At 38.9% G+C, this 25063-nt stretch overlaps 1 long non-coding RNA gene across 2 annotated transcripts; it reads left to right on the top strand.

Moving 5' to 3' along the window:
• Window positions 1-4980: 4980 nt before the first annotated feature.
• LOC140595845 (uncharacterized) lies at window positions 4981-18370 on the top strand. 2 transcript variants are annotated; one of them, XR_011997750.1, is made up of 5 exons: window positions 4981-5113; window positions 5225-5315; window positions 5919-6004; window positions 7115-7193; window positions 17969-18370. It is a non-coding gene; the product is annotated as an uncharacterized lncRNA (long non-coding RNA). The 2 variants fall into 2 exon arrangements; XR_011997749.1 differs by having other exon boundaries at window positions 5919-5959; window positions 17969-18364.
• Window positions 18371-25063: the final 6693 nt, after the last annotated feature.

Below are 25063 nucleotides of genomic sequence, written 5' to 3'. Positions count from 1 at the left end.
CCAGGCCAACGCAGCCTTCTAAGAACAAAACTGAAAATGAAGGTTTGCCATTTAAGTTTCTTCTAACACAACTCCTACAAATCAAAAGCTTGATGCACAGTCAACCAGAAGGTGGCCTAATTACATCATGTTTAAGTTAAGGTAATTCCATATAGGCTACATAGAATAATTTATGTATTTTTCTCATTATGAAACTTTCCTATATAGAGATAGCCATTAGTTCTGAGAACATTAATTTTGGCTAGGGCTCTAGATTCATGTAGTATTACTTTTTAAAACACTATCTTATAATAAACACTGCAGTAGTAAAGGAATTCTGTTGTAGAAAAACAGATAATACTTAATTGCAGACCTAAACTATTTACAAATGGTTGTGATCATATCATACAATGGAGGAACTTACACATGTGTTTGATTTGACATCAATTTCAATAAACACCAATTGAGGACTTACGTATTACTAAATCCATATGATGTAGTTTTAAAATTTTTTATTAAAGATTTATTTATTTATTTGAGACAGAGACAGGGAGAGAATACAGGAGGTGGGGGAGGGGCAAAGGGAGAGGGAGAAACAGACTCCCCACTGGGTAGGGAGCTCAATGTGGGGCTCGATCCCAGGACCCTGAGATCATGATCTAAGCCAAAGGCAGATGCTTAACTGACTGAGCCAACCAGGTGCTCTGATATGATGTAGTTTTTACTGCTATGTTGGTTTTTCTGCACTGAATTATATCAAGAATAAGTTGTTTATTGTTTTAGCAGGATGCCCTCTGGTCAGGCCTACCTAACTACAATCAACTGCATCAGCAAATCAACCTATTGATTATCTCTTGAGTCTATTTTAAGTTGAGACTTTGACCAGGCAGTTATTGGAATAGATTCATTTTTGCAAACAAGCAGATTACAAAGGCAAGCAGGCTTGCAAGGACTATCTATTGAGAAATCTTGAAAACATTTTGTTTAGAAAGTTAAAGAAATGTCTTTATTCCATAAGATAAACATCTAAATCCGACTGGCTGCAAATTGAGGTTCTCTAATGTCGATATTTAAAGATGCATTGATAAACTTGTCAGTTTTCTATAAAAATACATCACTGAGATATGTAAGGGTAAAGTTATGAGAAAACTCACGAGACAAGTATTAAAATTTCAAAGTCATTCTTATTTGATTTAGTATGGGTCCAGCTTTAGTCAGAATTGGCAATAAAAAGTAGGACATTTATTTTTTAACAGTAGAGAAAGTTCATCAAATCCTTGAGGAAAAGTTTAACATTTGGGTCACTCCTCCTAATGATATTGGGTTTGTAGAATTGATATCGATCAAGAACTAAGAATTCTATTTCTGCTTAGGAGCTTTAAAATTGATTTTGGGAAATCAATTTTTAAAAGCCAACTTTCCCCAAATCCACATTTCTTTTTAAACTTTATTTTACTGCATTTTATTTAATATTTTGCTTGTAGAACTGAGACTTTTTTTCTATTAAACAATAAAATTCCTTAAAATGAATCTTGGGCAGATGACATGGTAACAATGTTTTAGTTTTTTTTATTTTTATTTTTTTTTGGTAACAATGTTTTAAAATTTTTTAAATCATATAATATGCAAATGTCTTAAAATTTGGGTGGTATTGTTTGGAAATGTACTTTATTTATTTTTATGTAGGCTCTATGCCCAACGTGGGGCTCAAGCTCACAATTCTGATATCAAGACTGCACGCTAGGAGAACTGAGCCAGCCGGGGGGGGGGGGGGGGGGGGGGGAGGGGGGGGCAGGGGGTGCCCCTAGGTGGTATTGTTTGAAAGAGCCCCTCCTTCCCCCTTTTCCAGACTAGCTCTGGCCACAGGTTTGTCCATCCTCTTTCTAGGTGTTTATATACATATATAGCTGCTGCACTGGCACAAAGACACATGACTTTTGAGTTTTCCCCTAACATTTTAATTCTATTTTCATTACATTAATTTTCTTGATAAAGCAGTAACAGATTTAATAGGACAAATAATGTTTAGCTCTGCCAAGTAATTAGTAGTAAATTAACAGTTGAAACAACTGATTAGGCACAGGTGTCTCATTAGAGAATCTGTTCTCTGGCCTGATGACTCCTAGTCACAGTTGGGTAATTCTCTGTTCGTGTCCAGGGGAATGTAGGAAGTGTGCTACACTCTGTCAGGACCATTAAACAGTTTATTTCTGTCTCACATTATTGCTTTTACGATCAGAAAGAACAGGGCACTTGAAAACCTCACCAAGGGTCACCTGAAACAGGTTCTGCTGACCTTCAGTCATGCCCTCTCTTCATTCCTCTCTGTCCGTCTTGCCCTGTTTTTGACTTTCATCTTTTTTTTTTCCTTTTCCTAAGTTTTTCAGGCACCCATGATTGTTGTTGATTTTGGGGATAAAGCATACATACACTTTACAAGTGGAGTTGCATTTGCTAAGTAGGTTACACCCAAATGCCAATGAGCACCAATTTTCTTGCCTTGTGCGCACAGCCAGCACTGCAGTCAGAGAGACCCAGGTATGAATCCAACACCTGCTCTGCGACCATAACAGACTACATAATCGATAGCTAACTCAGGTCCCTCTTCAACAAAATGGGGGTAATAAGATCTGCTTCATATGGCTGTTGTGAGGAAATAGTGAGTGACATACACAAGATTTCCTAGCTTAATCTCTTGATGAAGGGTGGTTATTATCACCACAGTATCAGTAGTTGCCTGGGGATGGTGTGAGGGAGATAGAGAAAAATCTCAGTAGATCTTGATCAGTGGCTTAGCTTCTGGGAAGGCACTTTTAACATTGGCAAAAGGTTTTGTGAAGAAATGGAGAAAGTAGGGATCAAAAGTGAAGTGACCTGGACAATTTGTTGGGTAAGATATTTTGAATTAAACGAAGCTCAAAGGGGTAAGTGCAAAAAGTTTACAGGACAAAATCAAAATGCTACCATGCCAGACGGGGAAAAGGTGGACTTCAACTCAGTATAGCAGCCCTGCTAGAATTAGTTAAATAAATGCTGTTTATTTATAAAGCCAATAAGATAGTGGGATGCATGAAAGGCAAAAGGCAGGAAGTGGCCTGTCAGTTCTTCTTAGCACTGGTTTGACCCCAACTGTGGCTACTTGTGTCTCCCCTTGAAGGAAGATGTGGGGAGCTGGCATTGCTCCAGAGAAGAGCAAAAATGTAATTAAGGTTTGGAAAATAAGGGCTAAGAGGAAAGGCCAAAGAGCTGTGGGGTTATTTAGTTTAAAAGAATAAAGGTCTAACAGATTTGACAGGTCATTGTAAGAAAGACATTGGTTGTTTCCCATTTCCACAAATAATAGGGCAAGAAGAAAGAGGCTTTACATTGTACTTCAGAAAGTTTAGAGGCAGAGAATTATTAACAGGGAGGCTCCCGAGTCTTCCTGGCAACTGGGGGGAGGTGGGGAGATTAATGTACAATTGTGGGTGTGTCCACTCATTCACATTTACATGTGAAGGAAGAATGAACGTGGTATTTGAATATGAGCTTTTTGATTATTTTGAAAGCAAACCAGGTGCTCATTGCTTGAAATCATTTAGTTGTTACCTATTTAAATCCAGTTACTAACAAAAAGTTAGTTTGAAGGTATAGACACAAATCAGATAGGTTCCGGATTTTCTGAGACAAAGCCTTGTCCCATTAGATTGCTTTTGGCTGGAACCAACTAAAATGCTCTCTGAGGCTGTATCTATTTACTGAATCCCAGAAGAAACTACATTTGATTGTGACTTAGGGAGAGTTTGATGAACCCCAGTGCTGGTGTCCATATCATTGCACATTGAGACTAAAGGGTTCTCTGCCTTTCATTTATCCACTTAGGATAGAGATGAAGAAGGTGGGGCTCCACATGCATTTCAACTCAGGATGTGGTAGTGTCCAAGTCTGAGGGAGAGGAGCACATTTGCTTTAGTAAATATGTGGTCTGTCGATGGTTCCACTGTCTTCCAATTTAGGTGACTGGTGGCCAACTTCAGTCTAGATGCTTCCTCTGCAACTAAGTGAGGCCACACTGGTGAGGATTTCAGAAACTCAAAATAGTTTTGCTTTTCATGTTTCTCTTCTCCTTTCCATCTATCAGTCTTTCTATCATCGTTTCTATTATTAATTTTGAATTACATCAATAATCTAGAACAATATGTTTTGGGATTTTCCCATGTTAGTATGTATGATCTACTTCCCTCATTTTAACTACTGCTTTTTATTCCTTGATATGGACGTGCCATCATTTATTTTTCTCTCACTTAAAGATATTTAAGAGTAGTAATCATAATGAAAGTTGGGATAATAGTTACTTGTGAAAGGGTAGTGATTAGAGGTGGCATGTGAGAACATTCTTTTTTTTTTTTTAACTTTTTAAAATTTATTTATGATAGTCACAGAGAGAGAGAGAGAGAGAGAGAGGCAGAGACACAGGCAGAGGGAGAAGCAGGCTCCATGCACCGGGAGCCTGACGTGGGATTCGATCTCGGGTCTCCAGGATCGCGCCCTGGGCCAAAGGCAGGCGCCAAACCGCTGCGCCACCCAGGGATCCCATGTGAGAACATTCTGAGGGCCTGTAAATATTCTACACCTGGCTCTGAGTGGTGATTACATGGAGTGTATACATATAAAAATTGTCTCATTTGTGGACTTCACATACTTTATCGTATGTAAATTATACCTCACAGCCAAATTTTAAAAAAGTAAAGTCATTATTCTTTAAAAATATTATAAAGTATTCAAAAATTATAAAGTATTAAATTATATTTCTGAAGAAATAAGATAAGGGTGTAGAAAAGGAAAGTTGGGAAGAAAAGGAGCCATCATTTAGAAAGCACCTGTTGTTTTCTAAGCACATTATGTCATTTCTCATTTAATTATCAACAAGTACTCTGTGGAGTGGGTATTCGTGTTCTATTTTCATAGATGAGGAATCAGACTCAAAAAAGGTTAAGTAAAGTTCCAAGTTCACAGGTGCTTGGCAAGTAGCAGAGTCAGGATTTGAACTAAGATCATTAGGACTCAAGGTTTGAATGCAATTCTAAGGAGAGGCTGTTAAATCGAAGAAGGTAGAGCTCAGAAGCTGAATGCATTGCCCAAACTTATGCTCAGGGTGAGTGGCAGATCCATCGACCCAGCCCGCTGATTCTTTGGTGCAACAACTTACTTCCTTTCTGTTTGATTTTCAGAGTATTTAACAAAGTTATTCTATTTTATGTCCTAGAAGAAAATGTGGGAGATGAGGATTTACTGATGAAGAAACTTTTAGAAATTTCCTACTGCCAAAGATGCAAACATGTGACATTTATGAAAGGGTAAACAAAACTATTTGGGAGTCTGAGAACTTTCTTTTCATTTTGGTCCTGGGAAAACTTGGAAATTATATGCTTTTGTAGAAAATGATTTGGTTTTTAACCTCAGAAATGTGTATGAGAGTTAGGGATTTCCCTTGTTTTGGAACTTGTGAATGATATATCATTTGTTTAAAGATGATAAGAATAGTTTAAATGACAAAACGATCTGGGACAATTTAGGAATACTCATTTTTTAAAAAAGATTTTATTTATTTATTTATGAGAGAGAGAGAGAGAGTGAGAGAGGGGCAGGGGGAATGGCAGAAGGAGAGGGCAACACAGACTCCCCACTGAGCAGGGGCCAGATGTGGGGCCCCATCCCAGGACCCTGGGATCATGACCTGGGCTGAAGGCAGTCATTTAACTGACTGAGCCACTCAGGTGCCCCAGAAAACTCATTTAAAAGCATAAACTGTGTAAACTTCCCTGTAATAATTTTGGTTATAGAGACTAGTTCTCTCTTTTCTGGCTACGTCCTCTCAGTTTAATTCATTAGACTTTAAAAATTTTCCCTTTTCTATAATTTTCATTATTAAAAACTCTCTCTTTTTTCTTTTCTTTTAGTGCTCCTGGTTCTCAATCACACTGCTTCAAAGAATGAAGAGGTAGACCAGACAAAGAGTGGTGGGCAGCAAAGCAAAGTTTTGACAGTAAAGTTTATTGAATGATTGTACAAAGCTCCCAAAGAGGGAAGGGACCGGAGAGGGTTACCTTATACTGTTTTCTCTTCATTCTCCTCCTCTTGATAATTTTCTTCCACTTCTCATTACTGAGTTATATATGTTTTTATTATGTCTCAGCACTTGGCATGAAGTTGTTGATGTCAAATCCACTTAACCATATTCGAGAGATTGATAATTGTGCTCTTTTAGTAATGACGGAATGCAGCACGAACACATACTCCTCATATAATCAGCTCACTCTCATAATTGCAATAAACTCTATTCTGAAATGTTATCTATTGAGAACCATAAAACTTTTAAACCGCCAAGAGGACATTTGCTACACTTGTAAGTAATAGAATCTTAGATTGTTAGCCGTGAAAGAGGTCTAATTTTGTACAGGAGGAAACAGCAGCCCAGGGATCTTTGTGCAAATTGATTACTTTCATCATAGCAATCTAACTTGCATCACCTAAAGTAAATGATATCATTTCTTTATAGCGTTTATTAAATGAGTTTGTAATGCCTACTTCCATAGTTGATTTGGTTTTGGAGGTGTGTATTATATATAATGCATGCAAAGTTGAAAATGCCTTTTGCACCTTTTAGTCATTTAGTTTATAAATATAGAAACACTAGTAAAGAAAAAAGACGGGATCCCTGGGTGGCGCAGCGGTTTAGCGCCTGCCTTTGGCCCAGGGCGCGATCCTGGAGACCCGGAATCGAATCCCACGTCGGGCTCCCGGTGCATGGAATCTGCTTCTCCCTCTGCCTATGTCTCTGCCTCTCTCTCTCTCTGTGTGACTATCATTAAAAAAAAAAAAAAAAAAAAAAAAAAAAAAAAAAAAAGAGCGAAGATACAGCATATTTCTTCCAGCTACTTGGGTTCCCTGGCATGAAGTGTGGTTACAAGTCAGTGGAATCACCTTAGGCCCTCAAAGTTATATTCCTAGAGTGGACATGAATAAAAGGCATAAATCTATGCTTTCCCTGTTAGAATATGCATTATATGCTAAGTAGAATCTTTGGCTATTTGTGCCTCTCTGCATCGAAGAACAAGACAGCCAAGCCCAACCGCATGTCCACTGTCTTTGACAGGGTTATGGTTTTCTGATGATGACAAGTCCACAAAGCAAATTCCAATCTACGATGTGACAGAGAAAAGGTTTTGTTCAAGGTGAGTTACAACTACATCAGTAGAAATATATTTTGAAATGTTGTCTCTGGAATCTATCATTTTAGGAGATGTAAGTCTAGGAGACATATTCCCCTTTTTCCCAAATAAAGTAGTTTTCTTGTTTTTCTTTTCCGATTACAAAAATGATAGGGTAAGACAAAAAATCCAAGCCATACAGAAAATTACTAAAAACATGAAGTCATCCTGGCACCCAAGAAATGTTAAAATTTCTCTTGACATCTCTCTATGTATTTTATCCATCTCTGTGCGTGCATATGTGTGTGTATACTGATATAAATGATACCATATACTTGTATACTTTGTTTTTAACTTAACCATCTGTCATGGAGATTTTCTTCCCTTTAATGAGTATCAGGTTCATAGTGCCTGTAATGAGTAAAGGTTCATGGTAGCCCATTATATGGATATATCAGAATTTAATGAGTCCCCAGTTGACAGACATTGGGTTGTTTAGTTCATCGGTATAAGCAAGGCGGGAACATTCTTGTGCATGTATCTTTAACTCAAAAACTTATCAGGAAAGTAGATAAATTCCTAGAAGTCTGGTCCCTGTCACCGGTTTGCTTTCCAGAAACTTTACTTTTTAAATTTTGTCAATTTCCATTGCTGCAACAACATTTGAGCATATAGAAGCAGATTTTTCGGTTCAGTGACTTGAAAGTCTTCAAATATTCAAAATTAATATTCATTACTTTTGGCAAACATGTCAAATGTTCCTAATGACTAGATTAAAACATGTGCTATTTAATGATTAGTAGACAAAACAAATCTTTCTGTTTTCCAAGCCATCAGGAAAAAATAAATCCCTTCTTCTTCCGTGTTCTTACACACAATACTTTGTGTATATGTCTATGGAAGCACTTATTTGATTTTAACTTTTATTCTTGGGTGCTTTCTCAATTAAAATGTTAGCTCCCTGAGGGCAGGAACTGTACCACCACCCTGCAAGGATCTTACAAAGTGTGTCTGAACCTCAGGAAACTTTGTGGATGAATAAACAGCCACAAAATTTTCCATTTGCTTCCCCCCATTTAGCAACTTCCACCTCCCTCTTTTTCCTCGGGTTTTGAAATATAAGTGTAATATTTGCCCAGGGCAAACAGACTCAGGGCTTGGGAGGTCGCATTGTGTAATGGATGTTAAATCAGCCTAGTTTAACTCTTGGCTGTGATTTATGAGCTTTGGGATACTGGGCAAATTGCTTAACTCCTCTGAATCCTAATTTTCTTCTCTGTAAAATGGAGATAAAAGGCTCTCTTTTGAAAAGTGTCATACAGATTAAAGGAGGTTATGTTTTAAAGCCTTTAGCAAGGTGCTTAGGGTCACACTTGATAAAAAGGAGCTATGGCTGTTATTATTTCCTCAAAGGTACAGATAAAAAAAAAAGTCAATGGTTATTGCTTGCCTTCCACTCCAGTGGACGCATCAGCTTCTTGATTGGACACCAACAAAAGCTCCAAGTTAACGGAGATTAGGTCTGAGACTTGTAATAAGATCAATCTAGAACATATGTCAGTGATGAAAATTTATGTTTTTAAAACTAAAAGAAGAAAAAAAAAACTAAAAGAAGTTCTCAGAGTATTGAAATAGGGAATGAATAGGATTGGGCTAGGCATTAATAACCATAAGAGTATTTTGTTAGGGTAAAAAACAACATCGGGCAGTCTCTAGCCCAAAGCATCACCTTATACAACTCCAGTGAATAAAAAACAAAACAAAACAAAAAAATGAAAATGTAAAAGTTGAACTATAATGACCTTTGTTCTTTCCTAACAAGCAACCAACCTTTTAAAATGACAACCTACTTTCACCTTCTTGGCCCTAGAAACACTATTGGTTTTCACCAGATTTGCCTTCCTACACTGGAGCATAGGTGGCTGAACCTACTTTCCACATAACAGTTGAGCCTTAAGAATGTGGGAACACCCTGTGAACTGCTCACTAAATTTCGTTCAGGTTTCTGCACTTCCTGCTGGAGATGGCTCAGGGAAATGCAGCGTCATCTGTGTGTCACATTTCCAATACTGCTTCCCTCCACTTAGATTTTCTGTGTATAAAGCCAGTTATCATCAGTAAGTGCACTTCTAAAAATCTATGGAGGAAAAGACTGCAACATCTTCTGCACTTAAGCAGAATTCAAATTTGAGCAAAAGATAGCTTTCTTTGAAAGACAGAGTTTTAAAAAAGATGAGCAAAGTGTGTACTTCCTGAGACCAAGTAAATATCCTCTTCTACGGAAGGAAGCAAGGACACTTCTTCCTCTTCCTCTAAGGAAACCCGACCCTGATTCTTTTTTTTTTTTTTTTTCAAGACTTAGCAGAAACACAATGCTTCACATTATAAAGGCTTATTACAACACAATGACAGCACTATAATTTCTATCAGGGTGAAGTGCTTCACTTGGCTTTAGGCCAGTGAGGCTCAGGGTCATTTAGCACTTCTATAATGTCTGACACAGGCAAATACCTTTATGTTAATGCAATCTGCATTTATTTAGGAAGCATTTTAAAAACGTTATTTTAACAGAATCTCATTAGAAGCAGCAGCAGCAGCAGCAGCAGCAGCAGCAGCAGCAGCAGCAGCGGGATCTTGCACGTGACCAGATTTGTTTTCCCTGGTGTGGATAGACTTTGAGATGGTCTATAAGCCATTTTGAGTGATGGTACCACCCACTTCTGAGGCCCAAGCAGTTGTAAAATCTGTTTGGTGGGCAGAAGGCCTTTTGGTTCTTTTGTCAAAGAAAACCTGCAATTGTAAAATTCCTTCTTGATTTCATTGTTTACATAGACATAAATAATGTTCCCTCGTCTTTTTTCTGGTTATGTGGTATGTGGTCATTCTCGATGTTTTGAAGAAGTTAAGTAAGACCTTTAAGTAAACATCTTAGGGAAATAGCTAAGATCTAAAGCTAACAACACTTCATATTTTGTCTATTAAAAGAAAGACATAGACTTTTTTCAGAAGGCTTCCACCCCACTGCCCCTGCTTGTTTCTTGTCGTCATTGTGGGCTTTGGCCCCAGGAGACTGTCTCCACATAAAAGCCGTGTAATCCTTACTTCCCAGTGAGAACTACCTGAATACTTACAAGTAATACTTCCTTCCCACGTGGACAGGCATGGTGGCTGCTTCCTTCCCACGTGGACAGGCATGGTGGTGTGACCGGAGTCCTGCAGTGCAGCTGGGGACATGGGAGAGGGGGTGAGAGGACAAATCCTCCGTAGGGAGCAAGGCTGTGTAGCAGGTCTTTGATCCAATAGCAACATTGGGTCTAGCCAATTAGAGTTGTCTCAGTCTCCCTTAGCAATCTGACATGGCAAGCATACTGCAAGTACTTCCCAAGACTTCTCTCCTTTTTGCTTAGACTGGCGGTGGGATAAGGATAGACTGTGGGCAGTCTAACAGGAAAAACAAAGTATTTGTTTATTCATCCATTTATTGATTATAAATGCAAACATTTCCTAAGTGCTCTGTATGGCCCAGGCACTATGCTCAATGCTTTTATTTTTTTTCTTTTAAGATTTTATTTATTTGAGAGAGAGTGAGAGAGAGCACGAGCAGGGAAGAGAGGGAGAAGCAGGCTCCCCACTGAGCAGGGAGCCCGACAAACGATGCGTGGAGCCCTGAGCTCCATCCCAGGGGTTAGGTTCATGATCTGAGTTGAAAGTAGACCTTTCACTGACTGAGTCACCCAGGCTCCCCTGTGCTCAATGTTTTATGTACATTATCTCTATTAATTCTTACAATAACCACAAAGCAGGTAAATGTCAACCTTCATTTAGCAGTTGAGGAAACAGCCTTAGGAGAGTGTAAAGAAACTTGCCCAAGGTCACGCAACAGTAAGAGGCAAAGCTGGGACTCTATCCTGCTGTGATGCCAAGGCTGTGTTCTTAACCACTGTGCTATACTGCCTCCCTGTGTTAGAACATCTTTTATCTTTTATCCACAACAAGGTGGAAGATAAGAAACCTGCCAGATGCTAGATGCCTGGAGATACTATTATATACGCTTGTCATTATATTAACATAGTGTAGGAAGTTATGTTAAATTGTCATGTTTATACAAACAATGAGGAAACTTAAATAGGCTCCAGCAAATGTAATTCAAGCTGTTTGATCTCTAAAATATGATTATAATGATCTCTTTCTGTTGGCCTCTGTCTATCTCTGGTTTTCTGAAGTGATCTTTTGTTTTGCATGAACAGTTGTTGCTGAGCAATGCCAGCTGCAGGGAACGATTCATGATTGCCTCCTCCCCCCTCTTTCTTCCCTCCCCATCACCTCTGATCCTCACAAGTGCTATAATTTTAAATTTATTTATTTATTTATTTTAAATATTTTATTTATTTATTCATGACAGACACAAAGAGAGAGAGAGAGGCAGAGACACAGGCAGAGGGAGAAGTAGGCTCCACTCAGGGACTTGATCCCCGGTCTCCAGCATCACACCTCAGGCTGAAGGCGGCACCAAACTGCTGGGCCATCAGGGCTGCCCTAATTTTAAATTTATATGATTGACAGAGATGGGAAGCTCTCACGTGTATTTCTCTTACAAAATTTATTAAAGCAAAAGCATCTCCAAAAAGGCCCCAGCATCGTGTCTGGTTCAGACACAACCCTTCAGGAGGGAACACGGCTACCAATATAATTTAGTTGAAAGATGGTGAAGCAGAAGGAGGAGGAAGAGTTTGGGGAATTTTACGTGCTCTGATTCTCATAGTCTCCTATTTTGGGCACCCTGAGGGATAGTTACATCTCAAAGCACAAATTAGAGTAAGGAGAACTTCTGAGATTATGTAATGTCCTCTGTTAGAGACATCAGATTTAGGGTTGGTCTAATTTACTTTGACTACTCATTTCTGAAAATTGCCTCTGGGATGCAGCGTCATCCTTAAATTAAGCTGCCCCCTTGTTCCATATTCTGTGTGAGGGAGTATATGCAGATAATCGTACAGATATCCAAAATCTACAGGTATTCCCTGGGTTGTCCGTACAAGTATAAAGCCCCTGGTAATATTGGAGGTTCTCAATCTTCTGTGTTATGCTTTCAGCTGCTAGAATTACTGGCTACACAAATGAAGGGCTTCAAAGAACCAACTACACCACCATCTCCATGGTGAGAGAACAATATTTCTAGGTGTCCACAAAAGTAACTCCAACAAGTGCACCACTTATGTGCCTGTCTTTCCACACTATGTCTGTGTTTGGGGAATGGCCAGTTTGGCCATGTGCTGCCCTTACTATTATGCCTTTCATGTTCATGGAACAAAGTGTTTACATGTTTCAGGAAACCAAACAATCTATCTTTGTTGTTGATCTGCCATGATGCCGCATATTTTACTCTTGGCCAGATGAATCCCAACGGACCTCAGTAACAGTATATATACTCAGTTGCAGCAAAGATACATTTTACAAAATTTGGTAAAATGATCAAATGCTGGAGTGTCCTTAGCATACTGTTTAAAAGATACTGCTGGATACACCTGAAAAGTAAATCATGATAAAAGAAAGGGCAGAGTGAAAAAAACCAGAAATGCATGTGAGGGTGCTTGTCCAGGTGGCCCTGCACAGGCATTGAAAGCAGCCCTGAGCAGCTCCGGAGGCTCAGTGGTTTAGTGCCGCCTTCAGCCCAGGGCATGATCCTGGAGTCCCGGGATAGAGTCCCACTTCGGGCTCCCTGCATGGAGCCTGCTTCTCCCTCTGCCTGTGTCTCTGCCTCTCTCTGTGTGTCTCTCATGAGTAAATAAATAAACTCTTAAAAGAAAAATAAAAGCAGACTCGTGGCCTTCTCCTTGAGGGTGGACAATGCTTGGTGAAGCCTGGATAATGAGTCAAGAGTTTCAATGGATTCTTTAATTTGATGATTTAGAGGTGGATATGTTGAAAAACAGCATTAACATATATATATACTTAGAAGTTGGCACTTGCTCGGTATTAAAAGATCAGGTTGGCAAGTGCCCGCCATGCATTTATAGAAGCTTGTGGTGTCATCACTCCCTGTTCAGAACTACTCAAGTGATTTGAGGGAGATTAGGCGAGCTTATTTTATTCTTATGCACATTAATTTAGGAATTTGGCTGGAAGACTCCTCCCCCCCACTTTTTTTAAACCAAATGTCTAAAGTTGATACCTTTTAAATACTGCAGAATTCATTTTCCTCAACCTTTTTTTTCTTAAGATTATTTATTCATGAGAGACACACACACACACACAGAGGCAGAGACACAGGCAGAGGGAGAAGCAAGCTCCATGCAGGGAGCCCGACATGGGACTTGATCCTGAGTCTCCAGGATCACGCCCTGGGCTGAAGGCAGACACTCAACCAGTGAGCCATCCGGGGATCCCTTTCCTCAACTTTCTTAGTATCGTAGCCAAATTAAATCCTGAGTAGTTTTGAGAAATGGACCTGAAAGAGAAAGGATGAATAAAACCCAACGAATTTCATTCAGAGTTAGCCTGTGCTTAACATTTATATGCAATGTGGCTAGGGCAAAGCTACCTGGTTTAAATATTTGTTGATAGCCTACCATGTACCAAGTCTACATTCTAGGCTCTAGTGATAATAAAACAGTGAACAAGACAGCTAAGTTCCTGCTGTACTGATCCTAAATTTTAGTGGGAGGGGCAAATCATAAAGAAGTGTTCAAATAAATATATAACAGTTCAGATAGACAGGAATAGAGAATGATAGGGTGCGAAGGCAGTCATGAGTGCTAATTCATAATGAGTATTTAGGGGAAGTTGTTCGGATAAGGTGACATTTGAACAGAGGATTGAGGAGCCATGTAGGTATCTATGACAACCATATTCCAGGCTGGGAACATGGAAGGCAAAGAACCCGAGACAAGCTTCTATTCTGACTCTGGGCTCATCCATGCATGAACACAACGGCAAGCAATGACTTGAAAAGCATGTGTGTTTCTTCTTGCTGTCTTGCCTGATAGGGTGTATTTTCTTTTTCAAGTCTGCCTTGTCACGAGGACATGCCCAGGCTAACCTACTTGAGATGTATGAGAAATGTGGAGAAGAACCAATGCCATATTAAACCAGCTGATGGCGAGCCCAGTGAGAATGCTCAGCGAAGAGCAGCTGAAGTGCTTCCTCAATGCATACTTTTGATTACAGACATATAAGTGACTCAAGTCGAGACTAGGAAAGCCATCTGCTGACCCATAGACTTCTGGGCAAATATAAATGTCTATTGTTTTAAGCCACAGAGTTTGAGGATAATTTGTTATGTAGTACCATTGTGGTGATGGACAACTGATACAGGCACTCAGGGTTCTTTGCAATGTGGTCTTGCCCACGTCTTTAGCTTCGTGTCCCACCATTCCAGTGCACTTTAAATTCCAGACAACTGATTTAACTGAAGTTCTTGAAATGGGACATGGTCCCTCATGAATTTCTATATGCTATTTTCATTTCAGAAATGCACTTCATGCCCATCTTTGCCCGGACAACTATCCTTCTATCAAGGTCAGGTGTTGCTTCTTTGAAAAGCCATGCTGATGCCCCATGCTGGGTTAAGTGTTCCTTCTCTGTGCCTGCATGGGCATCTCTAGTACAGAAAGGCATGCTTATGATTACAATTTAGCATACTAAGTGTTCTCTCTCCTCTATGAGCAGAGGCTTCCTAAAGTCAGAGACTGGCTATTCTCTGTATCCTGAATGTAGTGTTTGGCATAAAACAGAATCTCTACACACACTTGTAAGCTTATGAAAGACATTTATTTACCTTATTGGAATAGAGTTCTAAATCTCACAAAGAAAGGGAAAATTCTAAGAGAACAGGGAAGGCTTCATGGAAGAGGTAGAAATTGAAATATTCTTTAGATTTAATAGGTGGAAAGGGTTTGGGAGTTAATGAACATTTCAAGCTGAAATAGTAGCCATGAACAATGGCAAAGTGTTACACTAGCGGTTGAAGCATCCAGTACTATTGTAGTAGAAGATTCATGAGTAGGTGTATTGTAATAAAGGCAGGGGCAGAGGCAGCCCAGGTGGCTCAGTGGTTTAGCGCTGCGATCAGTCCAGGGCCTGATCCTGGAGACCCGGGATTGAGTCCCACATCGGGCTCCCTGCATGGAGCCAGCTTCTCCCTCTGCCTGTGTCTCTGCCTCTCTCTCTCTCTCTCTCTCTCTCTCGTCTCATTAATAAATAAAAATATAAAATAAAATAAAGGCAGGGGCATTTTGTGGGGATTTGAACAGCATGTTAAGACATTTGGCTTCATTTTGCAGAATAATGGCACCATAAGAACCATCCTTTAATGGGTTAGTTTGGAAACAGTGTATAGGATATTTTAGGGGTCAGAAGAGAAAGAGACTGGATATGTGGAACTATCTACAAGTGGCATTTGGAACAATTCAGACAAAAGACAATGCGTAAGACTGGGAATGTGTAAGAATATGTAAAATAGTAATTAAATGTGGGAGTTGGGAAAGGGGAGATAACCAAAAACTACTCTTAGATTTCTCTCCTAGTATCTGGGGAAAAAAGAACAAGCTTAATAGGAACTTTGAAACCAGTTTGGACATACTGGGTTTAAAATGCATATAGGTTAAGATATCTAGGAAGAAGAGAGAAACCTGGACTTGGAGCTGAGCTAAGAACTGGCACATTTGAGGATCTTCTGTCCAGAAAGGATCGTTGTAGGAACGAAGCCCAGGGAGATAAGTTTAAGGGCTGATCCATGCAGAATGCCTTTATTTAGAGGACAATAGGAGAAAATGGGGCACATAAAAGAAACATGTATAGTAGAAAGTAGATTCAGATAGAGTAGCTGGTGGACAGTGCAAAAGAGGAGCCTAAGAATGGAATGAAGTACCAGTTTCAGATAGGAAGAAAAGTTAATGGGAAAGAGGACTGAGAAGGAGATAGTGGATTTGATCATGTTGGTGTCTTTAAGAAAAGAATGTTTTGGTTTATGGTTGTGGATTTTGAAGTCAAATTGTAAGGATTGAGTTGGGATAAATGAGAAAGTGGAGACAGGGAGTGTAGATTCTAAAAAAATTGATAAGGGGAGGAAAAAGATGAAATAGTAGTTGAGCATTGGAAAAAGACATTCATATGATTTGGACATTTGTATAGGTACATGGGTGGGGTGGGGGTGGAGCTGGAATAAGAGATGGCTCTAAAGCTCCCAGAAGCCAATGTTTATAGCAGCAATGTCTGCAATTGCCAAAATATGGGAATATATGTATGAATATTATCAGAAAGAATGAAATCTTGCTATTTGCAATGATGTGGATGGAACTAGAGTGTATTATGCTAAGTGATATAAGTCAGTCAGAGAAAGACAAATACCATATGATTTCATTCACGTGTGGAATTTAAGAAACAAAACAGATGAATGTAGGGGAAGGGAAGGAAAAATAAAATAAGAAAAAACAGAAAGAGGCAAACTATAAGAGACTCAACGATATGAAAAAGACTGAGGGTTGCTGGAAGGGAAGTGGGTGGGAGGCATGGGGTAACTGGGTGAAGGACAATAGGAGGGCATTTTATATAATGCGCACTGGTGTTATATGCAACTGATGGATCACTAAATTCTACCCCAAAACAAACAAAAAACAAACAAGAAAACATAGACTTGATAATGCATAAAGGAGAGGTTTGCCTTTAAATAGGGGGGACTGCACTTCTTTTTCCACTATAGAATACAGCAGAGGAAATATTTGTCCTTCACCATTATGGGGCATAACCATGGCTTCACACAGTCCATATTTGGACCACACTCAAAGACAAAATATCATAGCTGATCAGCCACTTGACATGTACGGCAATGATCATTTTTAAACTTGTCTTAGAGGTTAAAAATATTTAAAAAACTAAATGTGAGTGTATTAGTCTCATCAACAGCCCACTATTTTTTTACATATAACAAAGAAATATCAAACTGTTAAGGGATAAACAAAAATATGTGGGTTTTTTTTTAAAGGGTGGGAAGCCAAGCAGATGATATTTATCAAATGCTAATTTATTCATAATAATTAGCTTTGCTTATGTCTCCAAAATTTGGGACATTGGGAATGAATAGTAATTTTGGTATAATATAGACACAATTGTTAACTACTCTTTAGGTGGGTCATTCTCTCATTTGGATTTAGTATTTTGTAAAATAGAAAAGTATTTTCTTTTTTAGAGCTAGTTTCAAAAATAGACCCTTAACTGTGTATATAACTAGTATAATTAAACCTGTAGTAGGTATATATTTGTATTTGTATTGAAGTAGTAGAAATTTGAAGTAGTAGAAATTTATAGATAGTTTACATTCATTCAGGAAAATTCCCTCCAATGTGATTAATGCTTAATGATAAAAACCACTTTCAAGAATTGATCTTTGAATGAAGTCTTTTTATAAGGAGGAGATGAAGTGGGGTTTCTAGTTGCTATGTTGATTTGGTTTAAGGTAGTTCCAATACTATAAGTCTGCTCTATCTTTTATTAAAATATTTGGGTGACTTATAATTTTTTTTTCACTGAGGTTGTCAAGTTATGGATGACAAAAAGACTAAGGGCAAACAAGGTTGTTATAGGTGGATAGACATTCTGTCCAGTGGTTTTCATGTCATTTGCAAGAAGTGAACTATCCATCCTCTGCCCCACACTTCACCTCTTTCCCTTGTGCCCTCACAAAGAGGCTGATGATGTTCTGTGAGGAACAGCTGGGGAGTTGCTGGGCTACTCAAAATGAGGGCTGCTTTGATCTCTGCTCAACCCTGATCTCTTAGGTCATCTCTCTCTTTTTTTGTCAGGGGAAAGGGCATGTGTCTTTTGTGGATTCCTGGTTCATGGTGGTATCTGGATAAGGAAGAAAGGCTGTCCCTGCACTTTTGACTGTGGGTTGCTTGGCTGCATGTCCCAGTTCAGATTCCAACACACCCTATGTTGAAGAAGAAGCTTACAAGTCTGAACTTTGGTTTGGGCAACTGAGAATGAAAGCATTTTTCATCTGAACTTTCTGTGCTTTATGAACACCTCAAGGGAAACACCTTTAATACTGGAGCCCTAATAAAGAGCATAAGAAAATTTGTTTTTCTGATGAAGAAAAATCTTGATGCACAAAACAGATGATACAAGCAACCCTGTTTCCCTAAATTTTCCCTAAATTCTTGTTATTTAATCTACTTAATAAATTTTGAATTCTTTGGAGATAAAGCAAAATGTAAGCAAAAATATGAGAAAAAGGAAGATGAGAGGGTTTTTTTGTCATTGTTGTTTAGAGATACCAAGATATAGAAATTATTCCTTTTTTTTTTTAAAGAGTTTATTTATTTATTCATGAGAGACACACACACACACACAGACAGAGAGAGAGAGAGAGAGAGGCAGAGACATAGGCAGAGGGAGAAATAGGCTCCCTGCAGAGAGCCTGATGCAGGACTCCATCTCAGGATCCCTGATCATGCCCTGAGCCAAAGGCAGATGCTCAACCACTAAGCCACACAGGTGCCCCAGAAACTATTCCTTTTTTAAAAAAATTTGTTTATTTATTTGAGAGAGAAGGAGAGAGAGCAGGGGGTGGAGCAGCGGGAGAGGAAGAGAAGCTCCAGCAGACTCTGCACTGAGTACATAGCTCAATGCAGAGCTCCAGCTCACAACTGTAAGATCATGACTTGAGCCAAAACCAAAAGTTGGACCCTTAACCGACTGAGCCATCCAGGGGCCCCTAGGGTGTCTATAATTCTTCATGAAAGTTCTAAGAAATCTGATTTTTAAAAAATAGTGTAAATGAAGCTTAAAAAGCGAAGAATTCCACTTTCTGGGGGATTCTTAGGGACAGACATCTTAGTAGGGTGTCACTCACTAAGTGTCAAAGAGAAAATTGGTCTGTCACTCAAATTTAGCTCTCCTCCATTTTTTATAACTTCTAAGAGCTGACACTGGAACTAAAGGAGGGCTTCCCATTTTTTTCTTTGATGGTTCCCAGGCAAAGTCTCCATTTCTTCCAGCTCTTTTTGGCCCTTCTCACTCATCAGGCAGCTAAGGGCACTAATCCCTTTCTTTCCATTTCCATGTATAGGGAGGTAAGACAGTGGGAAACCATACAATCCTATCCTCTGATGAGATATGTTTGCTAATAATCTAAAGTCTGATGGTTTAGTTTTATACCTGAAGTTCCGATGGCTTTTTGGGGAGTTAAAGATTCTTGATATTTTAAATATATTGTATATAACTGTTTGTGAATATATGCATTCACATGTGTCTATCTGAGTTCATATCGCCTGCTTAAATTCCTTAGTCATTTTCCATCATCCTCAGATAAAGTGCAAGTTCTTTAGCATGCCTGGAATCTCCTTTCTTTCATTCTTGGTTGATCCTTCCTCTGTGTATGGGTTCAGCTTAGCATACATCATTTACAGGAAGTGTCTCAGGTCCCATGCTGTGTACAGGCACCTCATCTCTGTTCCTGTATCATTAGCATATTATAGTAAAGTCATTCACGGATTCTTTGGTTCAGCCAACTCTTTTTGAACACTTATGTTACCAATCAATCTATCATAGCCTCTAGCTCTAGAAATGAATGGGGGAGTGCTGGGGCTCTGCTGTGGCTGACTGCTCTGTCCCAAGGAATCCCAAGAGGGCTGGACAAATCAAAAGCATAATCGCTGGCTGGATTTGCCAACATTGTTCCTGAATAAACTTGGATGAACTCATTGAAAGAGAAGTTAACAACTCAAGACCTAAGGGCTTGGCAAAAGAAAGTGAGAAATTTATTTGGGGTGTTGCAGCCAGGAGAGGTGGCAGGCTCAGCCTTCACAACCCACCTCTCTTTTGCAAGATGGACACCTATAGTTTTTATAGAGAGTGGTTTGGATGAGAGGGGGTGGTTATGTGCAAGACAGCAGGCAGAGAGAGCATGTGATCATAGGTGGGGGTTGGGATGTGTTCAGCATGTGATCATGGGCAGAGAAGGGAATGTGGTCTAGGCATTCCATTGCTATCAGGGCTTTTCTGGCCTGGTGATTGGAGTATTCCTGGTCATTGCAAAAGGTCTTCACCAATGCCTCAAAGTGTGATAAGAAATAAGAACAATGGGTTTCAGTTAGAGCATGAGTTAAGTGGTGTTGTCTATTTCTGATTTTAACTGTTTTGGCCTATGGTTTAGCAAGAGGGCCCACTGACACTTTCATTGGCCTACTGCTTTAAGCCCCACCAAGGCAGGGTTTGTTATATAATAGACTTCAATAAATGTTTATGCAATCAAAATGGATATATGTTATTTCTAGTTTTAGTAAAGAGCTTAATTGGTTACTTATGAATGAAAATGCCTTTAGAGAGGCAATGTAATGTAGTAAAACAAACAAACAAATTCAACACCAAACCCTACTGGAGTTACAAGAAGAATAGCTACAGGTGGTGGCTAACAGCCTAGATTTCAGAGTCAAACTACCTGCATGTAAATCCTGACTCTTCTGCAAGGTGGCTTTCTGATATCAGACCAATTATCCAGTCTCCTTGCATCTCATATGTAAGAGAACAATCACAACAATGTTTGGTTGTTCTTTGAAAGAAAGGTTTAAGCAAAACGACCTCCAAAGGCTAGAGGAGCCTCATGAGAGGAAAGAAAAAGGGCAAATCCAGCTTGATGAGAAATGGTTTGTTAAAGGGACTTGCAGACAGAGTTCTGTCTTGGGTGGCTGCAAGATAAGTAGATCTCCACACCCCACTTCCTGTAAAACCTGCTTTTGTACCCTAAAGGCTGGGAAGTACGTGCCAGGAGACCACCCTGGAGGGAATGTTTGAAGATCATAGTCATATCTCCAGAGCTGACCAAAGATGTTATGCTCCAAGGGTGTACTTAAGGGTGTGGTTAAACAAAACAAAAGAGTTTGGGACAGTGGATAGCTATGCTCAAGAAGACTTCAGGTCACAGAGTGGTCACTATAGTGAATCTGTCCAAAATGGCATTTGTCTGGTTCATACACTGGTCCACAAGGTTACTGAGAAGATTCAATTAAAAGGCACAATAAAGGGCACCTGGGTGGCTCAGTTGGTTAAGTGTCTGACTCTTGATTTTGGCTTAGGTAATGATTTCATGGGTCTTAAGATCTAGCCCTGCGGTGGGCTCCACACTCAGTGGGGAGTCTGCTCAAAGATTCTCTCCCTCTGCCCCTCCCCCCACATGCACATGCATGCACTCTCTCTCTCAAATAAATCTTTTTTTCAAAAAGAAGGCACAATGAAAAAAATGAGGTACTCAGATAATAAACAATAAGCAAATAAAATAAAAATGAGGAATTATTACAATGTGGTATAATTAACTGAGGAAAAGTATATTATAAATTCCATAGTGTTGTATTTATTTTTTTGAGATTATTAATTTTCTCAATTTCATCTTTGGTCATACTTCTCAAGCTTTGATGAATTTACAAATCACTTGGGGATCTTGTTAAAATGGAATCTTTGATTCAGTAGGTCTGGTTTGAGGCCTGAGATTCTGCATTTCTAACAAGCTCCCAGGGGATGCTGTTGCATGGGTCCACAGACTACGCTTTGTTCTAATTTTGAGCAATTGTTCTCAAACTTTATTATGTGCCAGAATCTCCTGGAGGGCTTGTTAAAACATGAAAGGTGGGCCCTACCCTCAGAGCTTCTGCTTCAGTAGGTCTTGGGTGGTGCCTGATAATTTGCATTTCTAACCAGCCCCCAGCTGATGTTAATGCTGCTAATTTGGGAACTTCATTCTTTGAGAACCATTGATTTAGAAAACAGAAGATTGTTTTATTTGGCAAGCAAATTACTTCACCATGCTATAGAAATTAGGAATTGGAGACTTTAAGACTTAGATTCTGACGCTTAGATTTTAGTTCTGGTGTCTGAACACATTTGTATTATTTTAAACAATAATTAGCACTAACAAGTCCCTATGGCTTCGGTCTAAAGCCTAAAGCCTGCTATAGCTAAAGTATAACAATCTACTTCTAACCTGGGACCCCTGATTGTACTGAGAGCCAATCTCATTAGGCATCGTGAACACTTGCCCAAGTTGCAATAGATGTTGCCTTCAGAAATAAGTACATTAGGACAATGGACTCGCTCCATGGATTAATGGGACAGTTAGTACATTTTGAGGACAGGAATGGGTTATAAGACTCCTTAAGTATTTACTCATAGCAAATTATTAGAAAAGAGGAGAAAGTGGTCAAACTTGCCTCTAAGCAAAAATTAGAGAGATGCAGTGTCAAAATATACTGAACTGACTCGTCCTATATTTGTTGGTATTCCAGCTCTTTTGAGTAAAGAGCTATTATTGTACAATCTGGAAGACCAGTCATCCTCCCATGCCAGCGTGCAACCTCCTTAGTTTAATGGAGAGAAATAAAATGCTCATGGAACAAAATCATTCTTCCTTATCCCCAAAATGGACCAACTGTCTGCATTCAACATTTATTGTCCTCTTTTTTTTTTTTTTTTTTTTTTACACAAGATTGAGTACTATATTCTGGGAGAGAGTTCAAGAGTGGTTCTTTCCTCAAAATGTTTATAATCTTAACAGAGATAAGGACTTATGAAAATAATCATAAGCGGAATAGAATAACTGATATATTAACCATACTACCAATGCGAAGAGGGAATGCACAAGAAACAATGATACATTCTGCTTGAGGAAGGAGGAGAAGGGTTAAAGAGGATGTGGCATACTGGCCAAGACCTTAAAAATTAAAAGAATTTCAGTAGATAGAGGTCTATTAAGGGGTTTATAGCTATATACTTACTAAGCTGAATCTAGAACTAATGTTTCCACCTACTGTGTCTTGTAAACATTGAAAGGGTTGTTTTCCCTCAAATTAGTGGTATATGACTCAGGGGAAAAAAAGTGAATATTAACAAACTAATGTCTGTTTCATTTGTTACATGAAAGATCAGTGGTTGCTTAGATAATTTTCAGATTTCTGTGTCCCAACTGCCATGATAGTCAATGAAATTTTGATTGTTGACCAGATGACTGGTTTTCCTGCAGACCCATCTTGGCAACTCTGAAACAGAATTCATCATGACCTGAGCCGAAGGCAGAGGCTCAACCACCGCATCACCCAGGCATCCCTTAGTTCAACTTTCTTTTTATTTCCTCCAACTAGTCATTATTATAGTCACAAAATCTTAATTTTATATATAATGTATGAATAATATATATAATTTATATACTCATATTTACATATATAGAGAAAAGTGTAGAAATGATAACTTTACAACTTGATACATTTTCACAAATGGAACGTAACTGATGTCACAACCACCTAGATCAAGAAATAGAATACTACTAGTATCCCAGTAGTCCCACTTGTGCCTTTTTCTCTTAGTTATTAACCCTCTGAAAAGTAATCATTATCTTAACTTGTATCATCCTTGGTTAGTTTTGTTGAACTTTATATGGACTCCTATGTTTGGTTTCTTTCTCTCAACTTCATTTTTGTGAGATTCCTCCACGTTGTTGAGTGTGGTCATAGTTTGTTCCCATTGTTGTAAAATATTCCCTCAGATGAATACCTATATCTTGTTTATCTATTCTTTCTAAATTTATTTTTTTAAGATTTTATTTATTTATTCATGAGAGACACACATAGAGAGAGAGAGAGGCAGAGACACAGGCAGAGGGAGAAGTAGGCTCCATATAGGGAGCCCGATGTGGGACTGGATCCCGGGTCTCCAGGATTACCCCTGAGCCTAAGGTAGATGCTCAACCGCTGAGCCACCCAGGCATCCCTGTCTATTCTTTTATTGATGGACATTTAGGTTGTCTCTAGTTTGTCTATTACAAATAGTCCACTATGAATATCTTATATGTTTCTTTTCTATTTATTTCTGGGAACATGTTCTGTGTATATGCTCATATGTGCCCATTTCTGTTGCATTGTCGTGTTACAAAATACACAAGTCACCCTTTCACTAATAATGTGTGAGAGTTTCAGTTGCTTCACTTTCTTACCAAACTTGGTATTGTTAGTCTTTTAAATTTTAGCCATTCTGGAAGCTATGTAGTTTATTTTTCATTTTTAGTTATTTCTTGATGACTAATGAGATTGATCACCCTTTCCTATGTTTATTGATCATTTGGATATCTGTTTTGGTGGAGCGACTGTTCAAATTCTTTCTGAGGTTTGTACTTGTTGATTATGAGCTCATTTCTAGGTTGGATTTACTTTGGCCTATGGAGCTTTATGTGATTAAGGTTGTGAAAGTGCACTATGGAGATGTTCTGAACTTGATTCTGCTTGGACTTTGTTACATTTTTGAGTTGGGATTACAGCACATGTGGGTAGTACAGATTTGAATCTCTCACCTTGGAAGGAGCATTTGCTTGGTGTATCAATTTCTTTTTTTTTCTTTTTAAAAAGGTTTTACTTGTTTGAGAGAGAGGGAGAAAGAGAGAGAGAGAGAGAGAGAGAGAGAGAGATCATGAGTAAGGGGGAAGGATAGAGGGAGAATTGAGAAGTAAATTCCCTGCTGAGCAGGGAGCCTAATGTGGGACTCAATCCCAGGACCCTGGGATCATGACCTGAGCTGAAGGTGGATGCTTAACTGACTGAGCCACCCAGGTGCCCCCCGACCACTGATTTTCTTAAAGTAGTTTCTTCTCTGGTTTCTTGCAAAGCACCACAGTTTTCTTTATTCTTTTTTTTTTTTTTTTTTTTTTTTTTAGTTTTCTTTATTCTTATATTAATTCTCCTTTTCAGACTCCTTTTAGGATTTTTCATCTTCTTTTTAAATTAAAGTATAATTAATGCACAGCATTGTATTAGTTTTAGTTGTACAATATAATGACTCAATATTATATATATCACTTAGTGTAGGACTTTTCTTATGCTTACCTTCTTCCCATTACCAAGAGGAATCAGTCCTCAATC

This window comes from Vulpes vulpes, chromosome 16 (assembly GCF_048418805.1).
Source record: "Vulpes vulpes isolate BD-2025 chromosome 16, VulVul3, whole genome shotgun sequence".
Lineage (NCBI taxonomy): Eukaryota > Metazoa > Chordata > Mammalia > Carnivora > Canidae > Vulpes > Vulpes vulpes.
The sequence above is the reverse complement of the archived record's forward strand: the minus strand, read 5'-3'. Positions and strand labels throughout refer to the sequence as shown.